Below are 21,089 nucleotides of genomic sequence, written 5' to 3'. Positions count from 1 at the left end.
CAGGGAGCTCTGTGTGGATGGTGTGCTTGGTGTTGTTCTCAAACCAGGCTGTGATGCTACCTATCAAGATTTTCTCAATGGTGCAGATGTAAAAGTTAATGTGACAAGACCCTGACAGGTCCTGCGTGCTGTGAAAACCTATGAATCGGAAACTGTCCACTCTCCCACCTTGGGCCCCATTGATCTTAAAGGTGTGGTAGCTTCTTTCCTGATTTGTGCTGATGTCCACTATCAACTTTATGCTGATGTTCAGGAGGAGGTTGTCCTCCAGGCACATGTTCTTCAGGCTTTACATAGACCTTCTGCTCGTTATCAGACATCAGGCCCACCACGGCCGTGTCACTGGCAAACTTGGTTGTAGAGTTTGAAATGGCCACACAGTCACAGGTTTGCAATGGGTACAGCAGGGAGCTCAGAACATAACTCTGGGGGCTCAGGACATAACTCTCTCCAGTGCTGAGGGAGAGAAATATCTGCCCACAAATACTGTTTGTGATCTGCTGGTTAAGGAAGTTGGAAATCCACTGACACGAGAACAGGCTCCTCTGACTTGGTGGTGAAGTTGGAAGGAATTATAGTATTAAATGTTGAACAACAGTCAACAAACAGCATGTTAACATAATTTTCCTTCCTGGTGTCCAGATGGCTTAGGGTTGTGTGTAGGAAGTGTGTGATGGTGTACTCAGTAAAGTGATTGGGACAGAATGTGAATTGTAAAGGGTCCAGAGTGTCAGGTAATGAAGAGGTGATGAAGTCTGTGACCAAAGCACTTCATCACAACTGAGGTCAGGTGATAGTCATTAAGGAAGGCAGGTTGGAGTTTATTTGGGACAGAAACAATAATGGCCTGTTTAAGGCATTTGAGATTTAGTGACTGTTCCCAGGAAAGGTTAAATATCTTGGTCAGTACAGTCTCTAAGGACCCGACCTGAGATGCCATCTGGTCCTGCTGCCTTCATGGTGTTCGTTCTCCTGAAAGCCTTCCTCATGTTGTGCTCCCAGATCATGAAAGCATTTCCCACTCTGACACTCTCTGTATGCATGCTGCCATTAACACCGTTAGTGCTGTGAGCACTGATAGCACTGTTAGCACCACTGGCACTGTTTCCTGCAGCCTTGAAGCAAACATGAATATTGTCTGCATTCATTGTTCTGGAGGATGGTGTTTTATCACCACTTATCATTGGACTTCAGGCCCAGGAGGTTATCTTCACATAAATCACTTTCGGATGATTGTATTGAATGCTGAGAATTTTCATGTAAGTGTAATTTTAGGGGCAGTGCTGGCTCAAGAGTTAAAGGCCCTGGGTTACAACTCAGGGGTTCAAACCCGAGCCCTGCCCAGCTGTAACTATTAGGACCTTGAGCAAGGACTTAGCCTTATCTGCTTCAGGGGCGATATCTTGACTAACCCTGCACTCTTTCCCTAGCTTCTTAACAAGCTGGAATATGCTAAGAAAAGAATTTCACTGTGCTGTAATTGTGTTCTTTGTTGTGACTGTGGTTTTTCATTAGTTTTCTTACCTTTTGATATTATCAGTATAGTATAGAAATAAATTGTCAGACTTACTGGAGCAGGTTGAAGTTTTTTCAAGATTCTTGTGTTAATTGAAACCTCTTCTCTAGGCATTTATTGTGCACATGAGTTTGTTTACAAGCTCCTAGGAGACAGTTTTATCTTTGTGATGACCTTGGTTTAGTTGCCTAGGTAAGATGTTTTTGGGAAATGCTTTTGGAATGTAGGCAGTTGAGGACCTAACCTTGAAGAGACAACACCTGTCTATGTACATGCAGCATCAATAAAATTATTCCTCTTCTCGGACTTTGTGCCTGCTTGCATCTTTATTAAGAAGTAAACCAGAAAATTACTTTATGTTCCATCATTACCCATTGGTTTTAGGAGAGTTCTGCACTGTAATTTGACATTTTCATATCCTTAGTGTCACCTTCAAGGTAGCCCCTTAAAACTTGGGGCTACAAGCATCTGCCTGTCCTTTAGCTATGCCTCTAGCTGTGAATTAGGGACAATTTACCAGCTGGGATTATTGGGTAGGTGCCCAGGGGGGTGTGGTCATCAGGGTGCCCTTGATGATAAATGCCTAGAATATCTTTGCATCCTGCATTAAGATTTGCTTTCACTGTAAGGGCCCAAACCCTTTCATGATGACAATGCCTAATGCACAATGCGAGGTCCATTAAGCCATGGTTTGCCAAGGTTGACACGGAAGTGACCTGAGCTTGTTGGACTTGATGACTTTGTGGATGGGATTGTGAGGTGAAAAAATTCAAATAGCCAGTCATCAAAAGCAAGACGGCTTTCTGTATTTGACCAAGACTACTCAATTACTCATAATAGATGCCTAATGTATTAATGAATGTTTTATTTTGCATGTCTTGGGAGGCGCTGATGGGTGATCAGCGCTCCCTTGCAGGGCTCCTTGCATTGAAGGGAGGGGAATAGGTTTCTGGACAGAGGCCCAGGATTTACTAATCCGCTGTTGTTGTTGTTAATGCTACAGGATGGTAGTCATTTTTTTTTTTTTACAGGAAATCTTTTACCATCCAACACATTTGGATAGAAATGAAACTAATCGTGGTTAACCAAAATCATCCCTGTTCTCTAAGTACTGATTAGCCCCTCATTCCCCCACCCCCTTTCAGCTCTATCGTGCTCCTAAAGGATGATTGCTCATCCACATTCATTTATACTGTAGGATTAAAGTGAATCTGCTTCCTTATGTCAGGTGCTTTGATCACACTGATGGCCCGCAACAGACGAGGAGAAGGATATCTGTGATTAGAGCTCAGTGTCTAACTGTATGTTATAAATATATCTCTCCTGAGTGTGTGCGTAGGATGGCTCTGCACTACGTGAGTGCGTTTCATTTGTACATGGGCCCAAAAACAACCTGTGAAAGATTAGTCATAGCCTACGCGCTTGGCCGTGTTGAAAAATGAAGTGCCTTTTGAAAACGCCAGCTGGGTTCAGTATCGTTTATTCATCCTACTCATTTTGGACTTCAGACCTCACACAGCAGGGCACCATGGGAGGGATGTGTATTTTTACAGATGCTACTGTACATTATTAACACGTCTGAGACATCTAGAGCTGTTTCCCATCCCCCTGGTCCTGGTGTAAATCCTGCACTGCAGATTTTAATGTTTATTGCTTTAACACTCCCATTTTAGCCTTGTAAATAGCCTGTAAATTAGCTGATGAGCCGATTTGAGGGTATTACGAGCAGGAAAATGTGCTGTGTAGTGTGACGAAAGAATCAGGAGTGGGGAAAATGACAAGTACATGTAGAAAATAATTAGCAAAGAATAAAAACTGCAATAATTTGATTAACATGGTTAGATGCACATAAGTAATGTGATGAGAAAATTCTAGATCTATGAATCACTCAACAATCAGAGCTTTGTCTAAATTAAGTAAGTAGGCTTCACCAATAAACCCACCAAATAAGGACATGATGTAAAATTCTTGTGGGTTTTTTTTTCTGGATAATATATTTGAGTAATAAAAAAATGTCTTAGATGGTGGAACCAATATGGTGTTTGTTGCATCCTGATAATAAATTAAATTAAATATAATATATTATAGTATGCTGTGTGCATGACCATTGCAGTGGTAGCTGTCAAAATCAGACACAGAAATTATTATTATATAAACACCAACTTAAGCTATGGATTATTTGGTATTAGCTGTTTCAGGCTGGTTAAGGCGTGACATGAGCTAATAATGCATCTCGGTGCGCTCGAGAGTAGACATTGCTTGATTTGATTGGAAGCTCGTGATTGACAGCTGAGAGCTACTCTGTGTGACTGGGACATTGTTAAATACTAAAAAAAAAAGTTTTATTCTTTCTACTTACTCTGCGAATAGGGCAAAATAAAAGTGCATTCTTGGTGCAGGAGTCTAATCAAAAGAGAAGGATGAAAATGTATTTCGAGGATCCATAACAAAATGGCTTGCCTAGGGCTGTTGTGTTAGCCCCGCTGCCTTTGAAGCATATTGGATCAAGCGTCTGCTTGTGAATAAACGACTGAATACCTCAATTCGTAATTTACTCCTCAATAGTTTGGGCCAGTTGAGCCATATAATGTTTTGCTTGTTCATATTTCATTTGTTCTTTGGCATTAAGCAAAAGATTGGCACTGAGGTATGAGTTTTACTGAAAAATGACGGGATAGAATTTTTTTTTTTTTCTGAGGAGCAATTTGCTCGCAGAGAGAAAGAGAGGCAATGATAAGTGCCTTAAACTGCAATCACACCTCCGGTGGCATCCTGTTTTATTTATGTTTGGCTTGGCCTGCTGCATTCGAAGCATACTGGATCAACCAGCAGCTCGTAAATAAACGGCTGAATACCATTGCTGTGATTGATTGAATATGATTGTAAGGTAAGTGCCTTAAACTGCAATCTAACCTCCATTGGACCCCTATCAGCCCTGTACATGTGAAATTAGATTTAATGATACATCTGGCTTGTCTTTGGTAATAAACTCTTATGAATCATAGGTCAGACAGTTAAATAACACTGCAGAGGTGCAGGACAGAGGGTTGCAAGGGTGTAGAGAAAGTGGATAGAATCGCTACCTGGGCTTCCAATTCTAGCAACGTCTTATTAAATTTTAAAATAGCCTCTCTGACACGAGCCCCCATTCTATTAACCTGTCGCGTCGTGTTCTTTATAGTCATGTTCGAGGGAAAATGGCTAGGGTCCAGGCGCATTATGGGTACCTGCTTTGTGTGGTTTATGTGGGATGCGTGAGGTCTGAATACATTTCAGCAAGAAATAGGATTGTTAGGGGGGGATCTGCGGTTTGAATTAATCCTCCTTTTGGTGTAATGGAGAATATCTCTATAAACTATAAACATGGAAGCAGCAGTGTGGACCACTGTAGAGGAACTCTTAAGGCAGATATTCAGTGCTGTTATTGTCTAGACATGTGTCTCGGCTAATGTGGGAACTCTAACAGCAGCCATTATTACATTGACATATTGATATATTGGTTTATTGATATATTAACTGCCTGAACATGCTCATATTATTGATCAGAAGGGAACATTAACTTCCTTTAACTTGCTATCAGTGCTATATAACCCTAATACCCATGGCTTCTTTAGAATTTTCACTTCATTCATCACTGCACTGAAGTTCACTTTGAAACACATATTTTAACAGCTTCATTTACACAAATCTTCCATGCTCTTACTTCAGATGTAGCTGATTAGCTATGAAATGTTTGGCGTCTGACATTTGCTTGGTGTCCATAGTCTTGCTAACGAGGAGTGCAATTAATATTGTAAATATCTGCCTCAAACTACATCCAGTTCTTCAATTATGTGACACAAAAACATGGTTTGATGTATGACAGTATGAATTAATCTATAATCTGGAAGAACTAATGCTATGGGGGCGGACTTTCCTTAGTTTGATTTTCATGAGCAGTTTAATGAGAGATGCTTGCATGCTAGCAATCAGAAAGATACTAGTTGTGCCAGTTAATTAGGGAGCTGGGGAATATGTCACATGAGATGCTAGCTAATGACTAAGAATGAAAAAAATGATCTAGCTAGCATGTAGCTACATATTAAGTCTTTTATGCAGTCAAGGCTTAATGATGGTTAAAACAAGACTCTCGGGAATGTCAGTGTTTTTGTCTGGTTTGTTGATAAATCGCTTTGTATGTGGTCACCCAGTAGTGTAGAGGGTAGCACTGCTGTCTCACAGCTTCAGGGAAGCCAGTTTTGGGCTCAGATTATTGTCTGCATGGGTTTCCTCCAGGTTCTTTGATTTCTTCTAACCTCTAAAAACACACTGGTATGTGGATTAGCTATGCTAAATTTCCTGTGTGTGTATGCACATGGGGCCACCCTGTGACGGACAGGGATTTATTCCTTCCTTATGTCTGGTGTTCCAGGGATACACTCTGACTCCACTGTGATCCTGACCAGGAAAACGCAGTTACTGAGGATTTACATGGTTTTGTAGATTCACGCCATCAACACCATACCATTTGTGACCTTTGAGATATCAAAAGATTTTGTGAATATCAAACGTGTGAGTCGTTTCCTAATAAATATGGTAGAAGCCCTCTTTTTCATCTTCATGGGATGACAAGAAAAACTGTCTTGACTTGAAGTATGCCAGGCAAAAACAGGATAGGGAATAGACAGGAAGACAGACCTAGATTACCATCTCCCTGATACAGTGCTGGGTAATGGACCAGATGTGTGTCTTTGTGCGTCTGTGTGTGTAGTAATGGTTCAGCGAGCTGCTCTGGGAGGCTGTGGAGGCATGGGCATGCTGAGGCATTAATGGGAGGTTGATGGGAAGGTAATGGATAACCCTGAGCCTGGGTAGAGGCAGCACCCATTAGCATGGGCCAGCCATGTGAGCTGAGACCTGGATGTGGGTGTGTGTGTGTGTGTGTGGCATGACAAAGTAGCAGTTAGCCAAATCATTCGGACCATCTGCTGCCCTTCACAGGTAAAATCAATTTACTTTCACGTCTGCTTATTTGAATTTTAGCAAGGGACATAAAACATCATCGGGGCAAATGTGCAGTATGTCACATCTTGACAAGAATTCAGCAAAAAAAAAGAACTAGATTTAATTAAAGTAAGGAATAAAACACAGTGGAGTGTGCTGTTATAGGATAATAATCAACTGTGGGTGGTAATTTTTATCATAACAGAAAAATTAGGCCCCGGCCTGGCTTATTCCTCTCTTTTATTAAGTAATGAACATACTGTCCTTTTTAAACATTTACAAACATTTTATTAACATTTGCTGGATTGTTAATTAATTAAAAAATGCAGCTTGGAATGTTCCTAATCAACCGGACAGTACAAAGATCTCTGTTCGGAAGATTTTCTTCTCAGAGGAAACTTCCTGACCATTTCCATGACCTAAACGTCCGAGCTTCCTTTCATAAACGTGACATAAACATCTACTTAAAGAAAGTATTGCCATATAAAAAATAAATGAATAACGTTAGATTATGCTAAGCATTTACAATAAAAATCCTTTTGACTTTTTTTTTTTTTTTACTATAAAAATGATACCTTATAAGAACAAGTGCATTGATAATAAACAGTCATTTAAGCTACGTTTAAAGAAAACTTATCACTGACCAATCAGATTTAAGAATGGCGGATAACTCCTAGTGGACATTTACCCATTGACGAATAGTATGCAATTCATTCTCAGCAAACTAGACAGAAGGTAAACTAATTCCAACAGATATGCAACTACAAACTATTGAGTAACATATTGAGTAACAGCTTCGATGTGTAACACTTTGTCTTTGCTTAGGGCAGTGGACCTGGTTTAGAAATTCATGAAATCATCCCCCCTTTGGGGTTCATTTGTCACCTGTGCTTCACTATTGATATTTGACTCCCTACTTCCTGTCTCTGGCCTCCTATTGTGGCTTTACAAAAAACAAAAAAAACACTGAGATGAAGAATGAGCTTCTGGTTTGGGAGCTTGGAGTCAGCGGATAATTTCATTACCACTCAGAGGCAGAATGATAAGACGCTGTATGGGTTTTATGTACGGATGTTCCGATGATTAATTGTGAGCGAGTTTTGTTCAAGAGCTCTGAAAAATGTATTTGAGAATGATGACAATGTGACATTACAAGCTGATAGTGTTCAAAGAAATCTATACAAAGTGAACTAAATAAAGCGACATTTCAGGTTTTGTGATTTAAAGTGGACATAGTTACTGATCTTGATACTACATGACATATATTTCTACAAAATATTACACCTCTAAAGTACTATTCCTGTGCTGGGATATATATTGTATTGTGTTGATCTGATTAAATTCTTCATACCCTCCACCACGCTTCTTATCAGTGAATGGAGTTTCACTGCTCTTTTTCATTTTGTTCGCTTGACATTTTCTCTTGCGTCGGCAGGAAGAGTGATAAAATTTGGGTGGGGGGGTGGGGGGCGCCGATATGTGAACGTAATGTATAAAACATCATCCCAGCTTACAGAGAACATTACTTTGTTCTTTTTGCTGCACAAAAAAATCCCTCCTGAATAATTCAATAAGTGATTAATTTCCAATAACAGCATGTCTTGAAGTGTGTTATTCCTTTTATAACACAGCACTTGGCACTGGAGACTCCAAAAATGCTATTAAAATCCATCCCCGCTTTATTCCTAATTAGGGTCACAGGGGGTCTGCTGGAGTCCATCCCAGGGCACATCCTGGACAGGTTGCCAGTCCATTACAGGGCCACATTTAGACACACACACCCTCACATGGGCAATTTAGAATAACCAATCAACCTAAGGTACATGTTTTTGGACTGTGGGAGGAAACCAGAGTACCCAGAATAAACCCACACAAGCACAGGGAGAACATACAAACTCCACACAGAAAGGGATTCGAACCCCAGACCTTCTTGCTGTGGGGCAACAGTGCTAACCACTAAGCCATCGTTCTGCCTCTAATAAAAGCCATCAAAACTTAATCATATCAACTATCACCCCCATGTTTACCTGTTTATATCATCCATCTCCTATACAAATCCCTGTCTAAGTTATTAAATAAAATAATGAATTCAATTGAGTGCATTAATTTAAACCTTGTAGCCGAGAGCTACTTTCTGATCTGCTTATTATCACAGATGCCTTCTGTTCTAGCATTCAACCTATAAAATGGCGGTTATCCTTAAATAACCTTCCTGCAATGTTCTACAAACATTTGGTGCATGTTATCAGCTCACTGAACGCACAACATTCACAATTATACTGAAAATGAATAACGTTATGCAAACGTTATGGGTTATCAAACGAAATGGTTGTAAAAACGTTGTAGGAACGTTTATAATGATTAACTTAAATCTTTACAGAAACCGAAACAAACCACAATGTTCACAAAATCTTCAGCTATATATATAATATTCTAAGAAATTGTTTTTGACAAGTGAAAATTTATAATAATCCTGTATACTGAACATATTAATATAGGACATTACAGTAGTTTCATGTTGCATTATACACTATATTGCCAAAAGTATTCGCTCACCCATCCAAATAATCAGAATCAGGTGTTCCAATCACTTCCATGGCCACAGGTGTATAAAATCAAGCACCTAGGCATGCAGACTGTTTTTACAGACATTTGTGAAAGAATGGGTCGCTCTCAGGAGCTCAGTGAATTCCAGCGTGGAACTGTGATAGGATGCCACCTGTGCAACAAATCCAGTCGTGAAATTTCCTCGCTCCTAAATATTCCACAGTCAACTGTCAGCTGTATTATAAGAACGTGGAAGTGTTTGGGAACGACAGCAACTCAGCCACGAAGTGGTAGGCCACGTAAACTGACGGAGCGGGGTCAGCGGATGCTGAGGCGCATAGTGCGAAGAGGTCGCCAACTTTCTGCAGAGTCAATCGCTACAGACCTCCAAACTTCATGTGGCCTTCAGATTAGCTCAAGAACAGTGCGCAGAGAGCTTCATGGAATGGGTTTCCATGGCCGAGCAGCTGCATCCAAGCCATACATCACCAAGTGCAATGCAAAGCGTCGGATGCAGTGGTGTAAAGCACGCCGCCACTGGACTCTAGAGCAGTGGAGACGCGTTCTCTGGAGTGACGAATCGCGCTTCTCCATCTGGCAATCTGATGGACGAGTCTGTGTTTGGCGGTTGCCAGGAGAACGGTACTTGTCTGACTGCATTGTGCCAAGTGTAAAGTTTGGTGGAGGGGAGATTATGGTGTGGGGTTGTTTTTCAGGAGCTGGGCTTGGCCCCTTAGTTCCAGTGAAAGGAACTCTGAATGCTTGAGCATACCAAGACATTTTGGACAATTCCATGCTCCCAACTTTGTGGGAACAGTTTGGAGCTGGCCCCTTCCTCTTCCAACATGACTGTGCACCAGTGCACAAAGCAAGGTCCATAAAGACATGGATGACAGAGTCTGGTGTGGATGAACTTGACTGGCCTGCACAGAGTCCTGACCTCAACCCGATAGAACACCTTTGGGATGAATTAGAGCGGAGACTGAGAGCCAGGCCTTCTCGTCCAACATCAGTGTGTGACCTCACAAATGCGCTTCTGGATGAATGGTCAAAAATTCCCATAAACACACTCCTAAACCTTGTGGACAGCCTTCCCAGAAGAGTTGAAGCTGTTATAGCTGCAAAGGGTGGACCGACGTCATATTGAACCCTATGGATTAGGAATGGGATGTCACTTAAGTTCATATACGAGTCAAGGCAGGTGAGCGAATACTTTTGGCAATATAGTGTATATATATAATGTAATATATAATCTTTGTCACATTTTTCTGTTCATTTTTCTTTATATTCTGATAACATGTAACAGTTTCATCAGTCACATACATTCTATTAAGTGACAGAGAAAGCCTACTGGGACGTTAATTCATTCTGCAGTCATGGGGTGCATAATTATTTACAACATGCTTTTTATTTTTAATATTGAATGCATAGATCCCATTCTGGGTGCCTAAAGACCATTAAAGATGCATTGTCAGGTGCTGAGAACAGACATGAATGTGGGAAATTCCATTAGTTGATGTAATTATAGAGGGCAAGACAGGAATAAACAGGAGTTGTAGCACTTAAGGTGGTGTAGTGTCAAGATGCATGTTTGGAGATACAGACAAACGCAGAGAAAGAGAGAGAGAGGGAGAGAGAGAGAGAGAGAGAGAAAGAGAGAGAGATGGGGAGACCAACTGGACAACAACTACCAATTAAATCCGATGTTGTTTGGTGTCTATATCTCCTCCACTGCTACACTGGCACTGCTTAGACAAAAACACCATTTTCTTCCTCTAGATCTTTAATGAGCACACACTTATACACACACACACACACACACACACACACCGTCTCTCAATGTCAACACACATCTCTTAAATTATTAGCAAGGCATGCTTCTAGCATCGAAAGTGCTGTAGCTTTCCCTATTAAGACTAACGCAATGCAGTATCACAGCCCTAAACTAAGCATGAAATGAATACAACGCTGAATGTAGAGACAAACACGGCCGCTGTCGCATCGGCCTGAAGACTATTAAAGGCGGACGAGTGTAGCCGAGAGCTTCATATAGGACAGGAGTGTGTCAACTCCCCACGATCTAAAGCCACTGGCAGCTGCTGAAATGGGACACGACAGGTAGGCCAAATTGCTTCCCTCGCTTTGCAGTTTTTCCCTGCTGGCATTTTGTGTGTCTTTCTCAGTCAGTCTCACTTTTTCCACACATAAATACATTCATGCATCACTATAAAGGGCTTTTCACATGGGAGGCAGCAGTGAGAGGTGGGTGGGCAGCAGGTGGAGCATTAGGATATGTGGCAAGTACACTCAAATCCCCAGAATTTATTTTGTATTCATCTTGGGTCATGACACAACAAGGTTGCCAGGGTCGTGGTTTTCATGCCAGATTAGGAAGAAGGTGAAAAATATTAGTCACTGGGTGTTTTTTTTTATTTTTTATTTTTTACATTTATTTATTTATTTATTTACTTATGTTTTATTGTTTAAATATGGAATATGCACCATGTAACATTTTCAAGATCAGAATAAATCTAAACAATTACTGTGAACATAGACTATGACAAACAAAGGGAAAGTGTAAGTGCAGATTTTGCATTCATGAAGTACAGAAGCATGTTGGAAAGATGAAAAGAGAATTATGGAGTGGACATGGGCAGACAAGGTAATAAAAAGGCGTATTGCAAATCAGCTTAGCACGCTAGACAAATTTAGTTTACATTAACCCACATAGCCACATTTCCAGTTATCTACCTAGCAATGACAAATAATTTAAGCCATTTTTTAGTAGTAAATTATTGCTGAACAACTGTACTCATGCTTTGTGTTCACTCCGTGAAGTATTAAGTGAGTTTGTTAGCTAGTGCTACTGTAAATACATGCTAGCAATTCCTTTTTACATTTGCCTAGCAATGTATACAGACATCAGCTGAAGCGAGTTATTGGCTAGATTTGGCGAGTTAGCATTAAAAGTATTTTAATTTATACTTAGCAAAAGAATTGATACATAAAATATAAAGTAAGCAGCCATTTTTAAGCCATATCTATATTAACAGGTATCTAGCTATGAATGACATGTTTTCTTGTACCATATCTATGTTTGTGTGTGTAATTATTTTGATTTTTAATTTGTGCTTTTGATGTGTATTTTTCTTGTATTTTCTGTAAGTATACCTGTTGGTTTGAATTATTCACTCAATTCATGTAGGACAAGCATTGCTGTGCCTTCCACTCTGTAAGAGGTGCATGTTATTTTTCACCTGCCTTACAAACAGCTATGCTGAACAGGAGAATACTGACATTTCATACAGAAAGCAAAGGGAGGTAGGAGGAGGGGCGAGCAATATGTCACCTGCCATGTGAAAAGCTCTTAAAAGCAACATGAGTAGGTCGCTCTGAAAGGTGAAAAAGTAAATGGCGGATGTGTCATGCAGAGAGATCTCCTAACCCCATGGTCAGTGTTGTACAGACTTGTCCAATTGTCTACACTCATGCACACACACGCACACACACACATACACACAAACATGACACTGACACTCAGTGACATGGACCATGCCTGACTGCCCAGATGTCTGCATGCATCCGTCAGAATCAGATGGTGAGTGACGGCCGTGCGTGCATGCGTGCCTGGTTGGGTATGTGTGTCAGCTGCTAAGAATGAAAAAACGGTGCAAACAACTCTGCATCTTGACACCTGATGCATTCCACTGCACTGGAAGCCAAGCTGAGACCTGCTGTTTTGCTGAACATTGTTTACATACCAATCATGCACCTTTCTTCATATCAATATTACTACTTATTATAGCGCTTACACACTACTGACCTCCAAAGCATGATATCCCTTAGCTGGAGACAGCTTTGCAAAATGTTTACAAAGAAATAATTGAGATATTATAATTGGTGTGATTTCACCTATTGGGTGTGAAGCCTGATGGATGTAGTGAAAGACTCGAGTGTGAAACTAAACGACAGAAATATTCGGCGATCAACTGCTCTTCATGGGTACACCTACACACTTTAGCTATTTTATTACGTAGACCCAATTTATAGCACTTTAGAGATCTGCAGTTATTGACTATAGCCATAACATGTTGCTCTTTACAGTGCATCATTCCTCATCCGTCATGAAAATGGACTACCATCTGACCACAGATATTACTTAGGTGGTGGACCATTCAATTCAATTTTACACTCACTGAGCATTATATTAGGAACACCTAGGCGTTCATGCAATTATCTAATCAGCCAAACGTATGACAGCAGCACAATGTATTCAATCATGCAGATATAGATTAAGAGCTTCAGGTAATGTTCACATCATTCAACATCAAGAGAGAGAAAAAATCTCTGTGACTTTAAGCATGGCATGGTTGTTGACACCAGTTGAGCTGGTTTGTGTAGTTCAGAAACTGCTGATGATGTAAGATTTTGACAAGCAACAGTCTCTAGAGTTTGGTGCAAACTTTTTTATGGATGAAAACACCTTGTTGATGATGGAAGTCAAAGGATAATGGCCAGATTTGTTCAAGCCAACAGGAAGGATATAGTACTACAATAAAGCACTTTTTTACAACTGAAAAGTTGACTTGGACGGGCTACAACTGTAGAAGACCACCCTGGGGTCTACTGTCAGACAAGAACAGGAATCTGAGGATACGCTGAGGACAGGATCACCCAAGCTTGTGAGTTGTAGATTGGAAAAAGTAGACCAGATTTTTTTGCTAATCTTCAACGGTCCTGTTTTAATGAATCTCTGTCCACCGTAGCCTCAGATCTATACAATCTACAGTATATCTCAAGCTACATAATGGCATAAATTGTTCTGATGAGGTACAAATCATTAGGAGATCCATTCCCAGCACACCACTGACACTGAAATAGTGGTCTGTTTGTGTGTATATTTGTTGTAACACTTAATAGTCATATTAAGGTCTATATTGGTAGTTAGGGTTGCAGATCCTTGAGGATTGGAATGTTATTAGCTTCAGTCTATGTCCCTGAGATTTGTTCATTTGAAATGATCAGTAAACTAAATAGTTTAACATGTGGGGTTATTTAATTGTAGTGAGATATTACTAGCAAATTTGACAGTGTTTTTAATACAAATGCATGTGTGTACTTTGTCGAAGACTAAAGCCTCGTCTAAGTGCACTAAAAGTGCACTATCATAACCTGAAGTTCAAACTGAAGCCATAGGCAAACAGCAATATTTAATGTGTAAATGCACATTAAAGTAACAACTTCCTGACAGGTTTAGTAGTCATTAAGGGTTTTTTTTTTTGCTTCCTTTTATATACAAGGTGGCCAAACCAGTGAAAAAAAGCAGCCTTGCAATCAATAAAAATAGCCCCAAAACCAGCCCGAAGCAAACCAATCTTATTTATTGCTTTTGAATTTCACAGCTTTGACATTTCAACAACATTACTCAATGTCCTATTAATACGTCCATCTATGTGCTGGACTTACAAGTTATTGTTGTACAATAGCAAGGTGATTTCAAATGATTTTATTTCATACCATATCATATGATATTTTCTGGTAGGTACCTTAAAAAATTGATGTGTTCTTACTGCTTTCAGTCAAAGAAAGTCACTTGCTCATGACTAATTAAATAAAAACAGTTCTCAGTAGTGAATTCAGAAATCTGGACTCTATTGTAAAGTATTTCAAAAAATTTCCAACCATTGTGCCATCCAGGGCTTTTTTGCGACGGAACTGCAGTTTCCCATGAATGAAAAGCAAAGGGACTTCTTCAATAAATCAGTACAGTCCCTAGTTCTTTGTATCATGCCGTAATCATCTGTTTGCTTTTGAAGTGGCTGCTATTCAGAGCCGACCTTGAACTCTCAAATGAAGTCCATGCGGATCGTCTGGCTCCATCACACACCTCGTCGTGGGAGCTGGTTAGTTTACTTCATATTCCTCCTTTTCTCACAACCATCTTTTGTGGTCAGCCTCTGTCAGTGGCTCTATCTTATTCTTTTTCTGCCTTGGAATGCCTTAATGAGTCCCATGGTGCAATGCGCACCCTCCCATTGCCCTCCCATTGACTGTGAATCCATCAGTCTTTCTGTCTCTCGCTCACTCTGCATCACTCATCACTCTGTCTCGCTTCTTTCTTTTCCCCGAGAAATAGAAGATGTAAATATGATCTCCCACGTGATCGCCCGTCTTCAGCCGCTGACCTTTTTGCATGTGTGCACATTTTATGAATTCATTCCAGTTTAAAGCCTGCAATTTAGCATTATGGGCTGAAAAATGGGGAAGGTCACTGGAAGAGGGGTGGGGTGAGCTTTCCAGAGAAGGATGATCAAAGCCTGTCAATCAGAGCTTGGCTGGAGGCTATGGGTTTGCAGTTTGGAGTTAACTTTATAAAAGTGCACTTTTGTCAGAGTGTTATTTACATTGTAATACATGCATTTTATTGTTTTATTTCACAGTACTGGTGCTATACCAGTATTTCAATCGTCAGAAAGTGGCAAATAATTTTCTATAACAGCAGCTCCAATAATAGTGTTGGCTATTATTTCGGAAATTCGATTTATGAAAAAAAAGCACTTGATCTGATATATTCTAATATCTGTAGTAAAAGATCATTCATAGAGATAGGTCATGGTGGATAAACTACATAATCTAAACCTAATCATAAACAGATTCATTAACATAGTTTATATAAGGATTTATATGTGGGGTCCCATGTTCTCACCATTGTGGTCTAGGTTCGATTCCCAGCCAGCTATTGAGGGGTTAACTAGTCTATAATGAACTCAAAAACTACACTGACCTATTAGTTCCTCAAGAGCTCTTGGTTGCTGTTGTAGAATATGATATTATCAACAGTTACATTATTTCCTGTCCAATGTCACCCAAATGAGGATGTGTTCTCTTCTGAGCCTGGTTCCTCATAAGGTTTCTTCCTCTTAACATCTCGGGGAGTATTTCCTTGCCACCGTCTCCTCAGGCATGCTCATCAGGGATAAATATTTCGGATAAATAGTAACTTAACTTGAAACTTGAAATTTTTTTCCCTGTGTTTCTATATACTTCTGTAAAGCTGCTTTGAGACAATGTCCATTGTTAAAAGTGCTATACAAATAAATTGAATTGAATTAATTCTCAGTGCCAAAGCCTAGTCTGGATAAAATGCGAGAGTTGCATCAGGAAAGGCATCTGTGTGTGCCAATATCAAATATGCAGATCAGATGATCTGCTGTGGCGACCCCGAATGGGGAGCAGCCAAATGACAACAACAAAATATATATGGATTTATGTAAGGATATCATATTTATATTTTCTGTACAGAATATCTTTTCTGTCTTTCAGTAACAAGAAAAAGTGTTAAACAACTTTTTATAGCTGCTTAAGTGATAACAGGAGCTCATTAAGTACAGTAATAATGGATAATCTACAGCATTACATATAAATATAAAATAATGAAAGAAAATATTATAAACAAGTAATTTATTTGAAAATATTGTATAGTATCTGGATAAAGAATAAAGAAAGAAATAAACTCCAGGGTTGTAACAGAAGATAGCTTGATGTTTGTCCACTTTACACCATCCTATCAGGGATTATTTTCCTATAAAATCATGATTTATTCCTTAAATATCATAGTGTGCACGTTTAGTTGCAATTGCATTGGTTTCTTAAATTTTATATTTGGCCCAAAGTCATAGAATTACACTAATGGTAAAGAGAGAGCTATTATTTGCCCCGAATGCAGGAAGCAAATTTTAAACTGATATTACTAAATAGATTTTTTTTTCTCTCTCTCCCAATAATAAAAGAAACAAACCCTAGATTATTTTTTTAGATTTTCCATTCTATTGCTGACCAAACTCCCAATTAAGTTGCATGCCATTAATACATTTCCTTGTTTGTAAGCTAAAGAACAGTGGATTTGCCACTCAGTGTTAGCTTACATCTGGATGTCTGGCTAATAATAAATGCATGAAATCTTGCGGCTGCCGGCAGTCGTGAAATCTGTGTTTCTTGAGGCGCAAAATCTGACCATGTTTCACAGTTGCCTTTTCCATCACAAATAACACAATCTGCAGTGTGCATCCAGCAAACAGGCAAATCTTTGTGCCTGTTACCGGGCTGGATCTGCATGTTTACCATAGCAACAACAAAAAAAGTTCAATTTAAAGTAATGAATAAGTCCCCCAGGCTATGTCTGCTGCGTTTCTGACAGTTAATTGATATATTCTCTTGATATGCCCTCAATTAAGACCTTAGTGCTAGCTTCAATCACACTCTGCAGTTTTTAAAGCCTCAGGCCTATTGTTGTCAACTTTGTGGTGCAGATTTATTTCTTGCCTTAAATGGCACAAAAGTTCATGCCAATTTTCTTACTCCATGAAGAGGTTATGGGAGACACAATAAAAAAAAGAAAGAAAACAAAGCCAATTTCTTCTGGTTAATGGTTTTGTTAATGAATGATGTGGGTCGCATTGCTGACCCCTGCATTTTTCAAGTGTTTCCCGATTTAACTCGGCTAATTACTAAGGTCTTCGGTCTTCTGAACTAATGTGTTAGAGCATGTTGAGCACTAAATTCCTCCACTAATAAGGCCCTCCAAGACCTGTATGTCACACCTTGTTTTAACCCCTTCCTCTAACTTGAAATTGATTATGTTTTAAACCTTTTGCAGTGTTTCATAGTGCTGCTGTTTAAGTCATTTCTAGTGCAGTATAGTAATTTCTATGGCAAAATTTTTATGGAAGCAGTCTCCAGAATTCAGGTCAATGACGTTGTTGTTGTTGTTGTTTTGGCTTCATTTGCCTTATCTTCAGGAAAAGTAAGAACTATTCGCAATGATGTGCAATTCATTATGAAATAATAAGTAAGTGTTGCCAAAAGTACTGAATTCTCAAATCTGACTGTTTTTTTCCTTCTTTTAATTCTTCATATTTTCTCTGCAATGATGACAGTGCTTAAGAATCATAAGAAACTCCAGGTATTCAAAAACATGATGGCAGCGAGTGCTATAGTATATGATGTTGAACAACATCAGTCATTAAATGAAGTCCCAATGCAGGAAAGTCATTTAGTTGAATTCAGATTCTGGACATGTTGGATAGTGAAGTTGTTGTCAGAAGTGTATATCCATGATATAGAGATGTTGAATGAGACTACAAGCTTAGCGTGAGCTCAGTGTTGTGAGGGATTTTTAAGCGGGCTCATTTCTTCGTGTTAGTTTGAAAAGTTTTACTAACATTCTGGCAGCTTCAATAAAATATCTGCTCAGAGGAGAAACTTGTGCCCCAAGCCAGCAAATAGGAGAAAAGACAAATGATGTGGACCACCAACATCCAATCAGTCAGGACAAAAAGATGTCTCTATTAACTTGTCAATCATATTGCTTGGCAATTCAGAAAGCGTACCCTATTACACTGCCATCCATATCACATGCCCTATACTAGGCAGCATGGTTCAAGGTCATGAATCAAAATTTTGCTGATTCTACATTTAGCTAGTAGTCATGCCATCATTTTTTTTTTTTTTTTGCTTAATGTGAGGTCTTATCTGGACAGCTTCTTTTAAAAAGCTTTTAAAACTTGTTGGTAATACTTTACTATAAGTTCTACAAATAAGCCTGTATTTAAAACCTAATTAATGTTTTCATAATGATGAATTAATGCATGCACTACTTCTTAGCACATCAGCAAATAATGAAGCATATTGTAAATTAACAACCAACTGAGACATATAAGAATATCCATCAATAACCATAATAGATAAGTGTTAGTCGGATCATTTTGTAGTTATTGATGCAGTATGTTAATCAGTAGCCTGACAAAGTATTAAATAAGTTCATTTACATTACAATATGTGTGTTTGGAAACAATTTTAAGTTTAGCTCATAATATAGGCCATAATGTAAGGTACATAATTTATAGATGTCAAAATGATCTCATATACTGGAATGGATGAACCTTTTGTGAGAACATCATTATTAAACTTATTTTAATAAAATAATATTAATGTAGTTTTCAATGTTAATAATATTGTCTCAAAGCAAATTCCCCTAAGTTGTCTTTCATTGTTAATGTATAATGCATAAAGAATCATACAAAGTACTACTACTGCTACTTATTATTATTATTAAAAAATGTTAAATTATAAGCATAAATTGTGCTATACTGCTTTTACTACTACTAATAATAATCATAATAATATGTCAATAATATGTTAATGCCTATATTATTATGAATATATAATAAGTATTATTATTATTACTATTATTAACAACATTATATCAATAATAATATTAACATATTATTATTATTATTATTATTATTATTATTATTATTATTATTATTATCATGTTAGTACAGTGGCATTATTCCATCCAACAGCTACAGTTCAGGAAAATAAAGTAAGGTTAAGTAATGAATTCAAGCTCACTGGTTTGTAGATGAAAGGAATAAAGTCATCTTGACCTTTAGAATATTGGGTACAGACTGAATGATCCAAAACTTCTTACCACTTTTTAGTCCCTATTTAGTGAGAACTAAAATTCTGCTTTAAAGTCTCGAACAAGCTGATGCATTCAGCCTTTATTTACTTTTACATTACTTATAGTTATGTGATATTACCTAGAAACCAAAGCTCTACTAAAGATGTAAATTTATTTTATTTTATGCCCCATTGCTTGTATACCAAGGATTAGAATTGTCACAAGAAATAACGCTTTTATAATTCATTTTTTCATAATAAATCTCCAAATACACGCTTAAAGGTTCCTGTATGGTTCTGTATCATGGTGTATGGTTTTATTAAGATCCGTTAACATTCGTGGAACGTTTCCATAGCACAAAACACCTTTTTTTGGCAGACACCTTTATCCAGAGCAACTTATAATTTATTTCATTTTTAATGCAACTGAGGGTTAAAGGCCTTGCTCAGGGGCAGACCTGGGATTCAAACTCACAACCTTCCAACCAGTAGTCTAACATCTTAACCACTAATCAACCACATCCCTACAAAAGTTATGACATTAAGAAAAAATGTGTTCTTTTAAGAAAAATTTTTCCAGGGAACCAAAAATGGTTCTTCTATGGAATTACTGCAAAAAACCCTTTTTGGCTCTTCCTGGCACCTTTATGAAATATATTAAGTGTCTATGTTAAAAAACAGGCCTTTATGAATGAAGACTAATTCATTAATCACTTATATGTGCTCTTTAATATAATGTGCTCCCTGATTCTCCAATGCAGTTTTCCAAACTTTTAAAAAAATGACCTGATTTCTGCTTATTTATGCTAACAAAGGTAACGTAATGAGAGGACAGAACAGAGCAAAAGAAAAAAAAGGCAGAAATGCTAACTAGGAGATAAGCTTGTGGAGAACAGAGAGATGTAGAGTAATGAGAATCCTTTGAAGAGCCCAGTGTGGTGGAGAACAACAGATCTAGGGAGATTGTATGGCACAACTCCCTCTCCAAGGTTTAGATAATGCACTTCTTTTTAATTCGAAGTTCTTGTCACAGCTCACTGATCCCCAGCCCAAGCAGCACTAGTTTCCTAAGGGGCTGTGGTAGCATTTGGAATGTACAACTCAACACCCGCCTCTCATCTCTCCACCGAGCATAATGAGATGTAACTGAATGTTTCGAAGACCTGCAAGGAATTGGGTCATATATATATATATATATATATATATATATATATATATATATATATATATATATATATATATATATATGGAAAATAATGAAACTCAAGAAATAAAAGAACAAACACTGTGATATAGACAAAAAAAAAAATCCATTGAATTCACAAGATGTATTATTAGACACCATAATAATCATATGCTAATATTTCTATATACATATGAATGCTCTAATTATGAGCATTTAAATGAATTCTGCAAATGCGGGAATTTGTACATCCAATTACAATAATGAGGTCCACGATACAGAACAATAGGAAATTTTCTCAAGTTTATGAGGCCCCGAAGTTAATCCACTCCAATGTTTGCAGAAATGTTCCTATTAACACTAAAGATGACGTACAATGTGAGGTCCAGCTGGTCA

At 38.5% G+C, this 21,089-nt stretch overlaps 1 long non-coding RNA gene across 1 annotated transcript in view; it reads left to right on the top strand.

Moving 5' to 3' along the window:
* The first annotated feature begins 6,411 nt into the window (after positions 1-6,411).
* LOC131342714 (uncharacterized) overlaps positions 6,412-21,089 on the top strand; it is a 40,481-nt gene continuing 25,803 nt past the window's right edge. Inside the window, exon 1 of the long non-coding RNA XR_009203059.1 lies at positions 6,412-6,496. This is a non-coding gene — a long non-coding RNA (uncharacterized LOC131342714). The remainder of the gene's footprint in view (positions 6,497-21,089) is intronic.

This window comes from Hemibagrus wyckioides, linkage group LG21 (genome assembly GCF_019097595.1).
Source record: "Hemibagrus wyckioides isolate EC202008001 linkage group LG21, SWU_Hwy_1.0, whole genome shotgun sequence".
NCBI classification, from domain to species: Eukaryota; Metazoa; Chordata; class Actinopteri; order Siluriformes; family Bagridae; genus Hemibagrus; species Hemibagrus wyckioides.
This window is presented reverse-complemented; position numbering and strand designations above follow the sequence as displayed.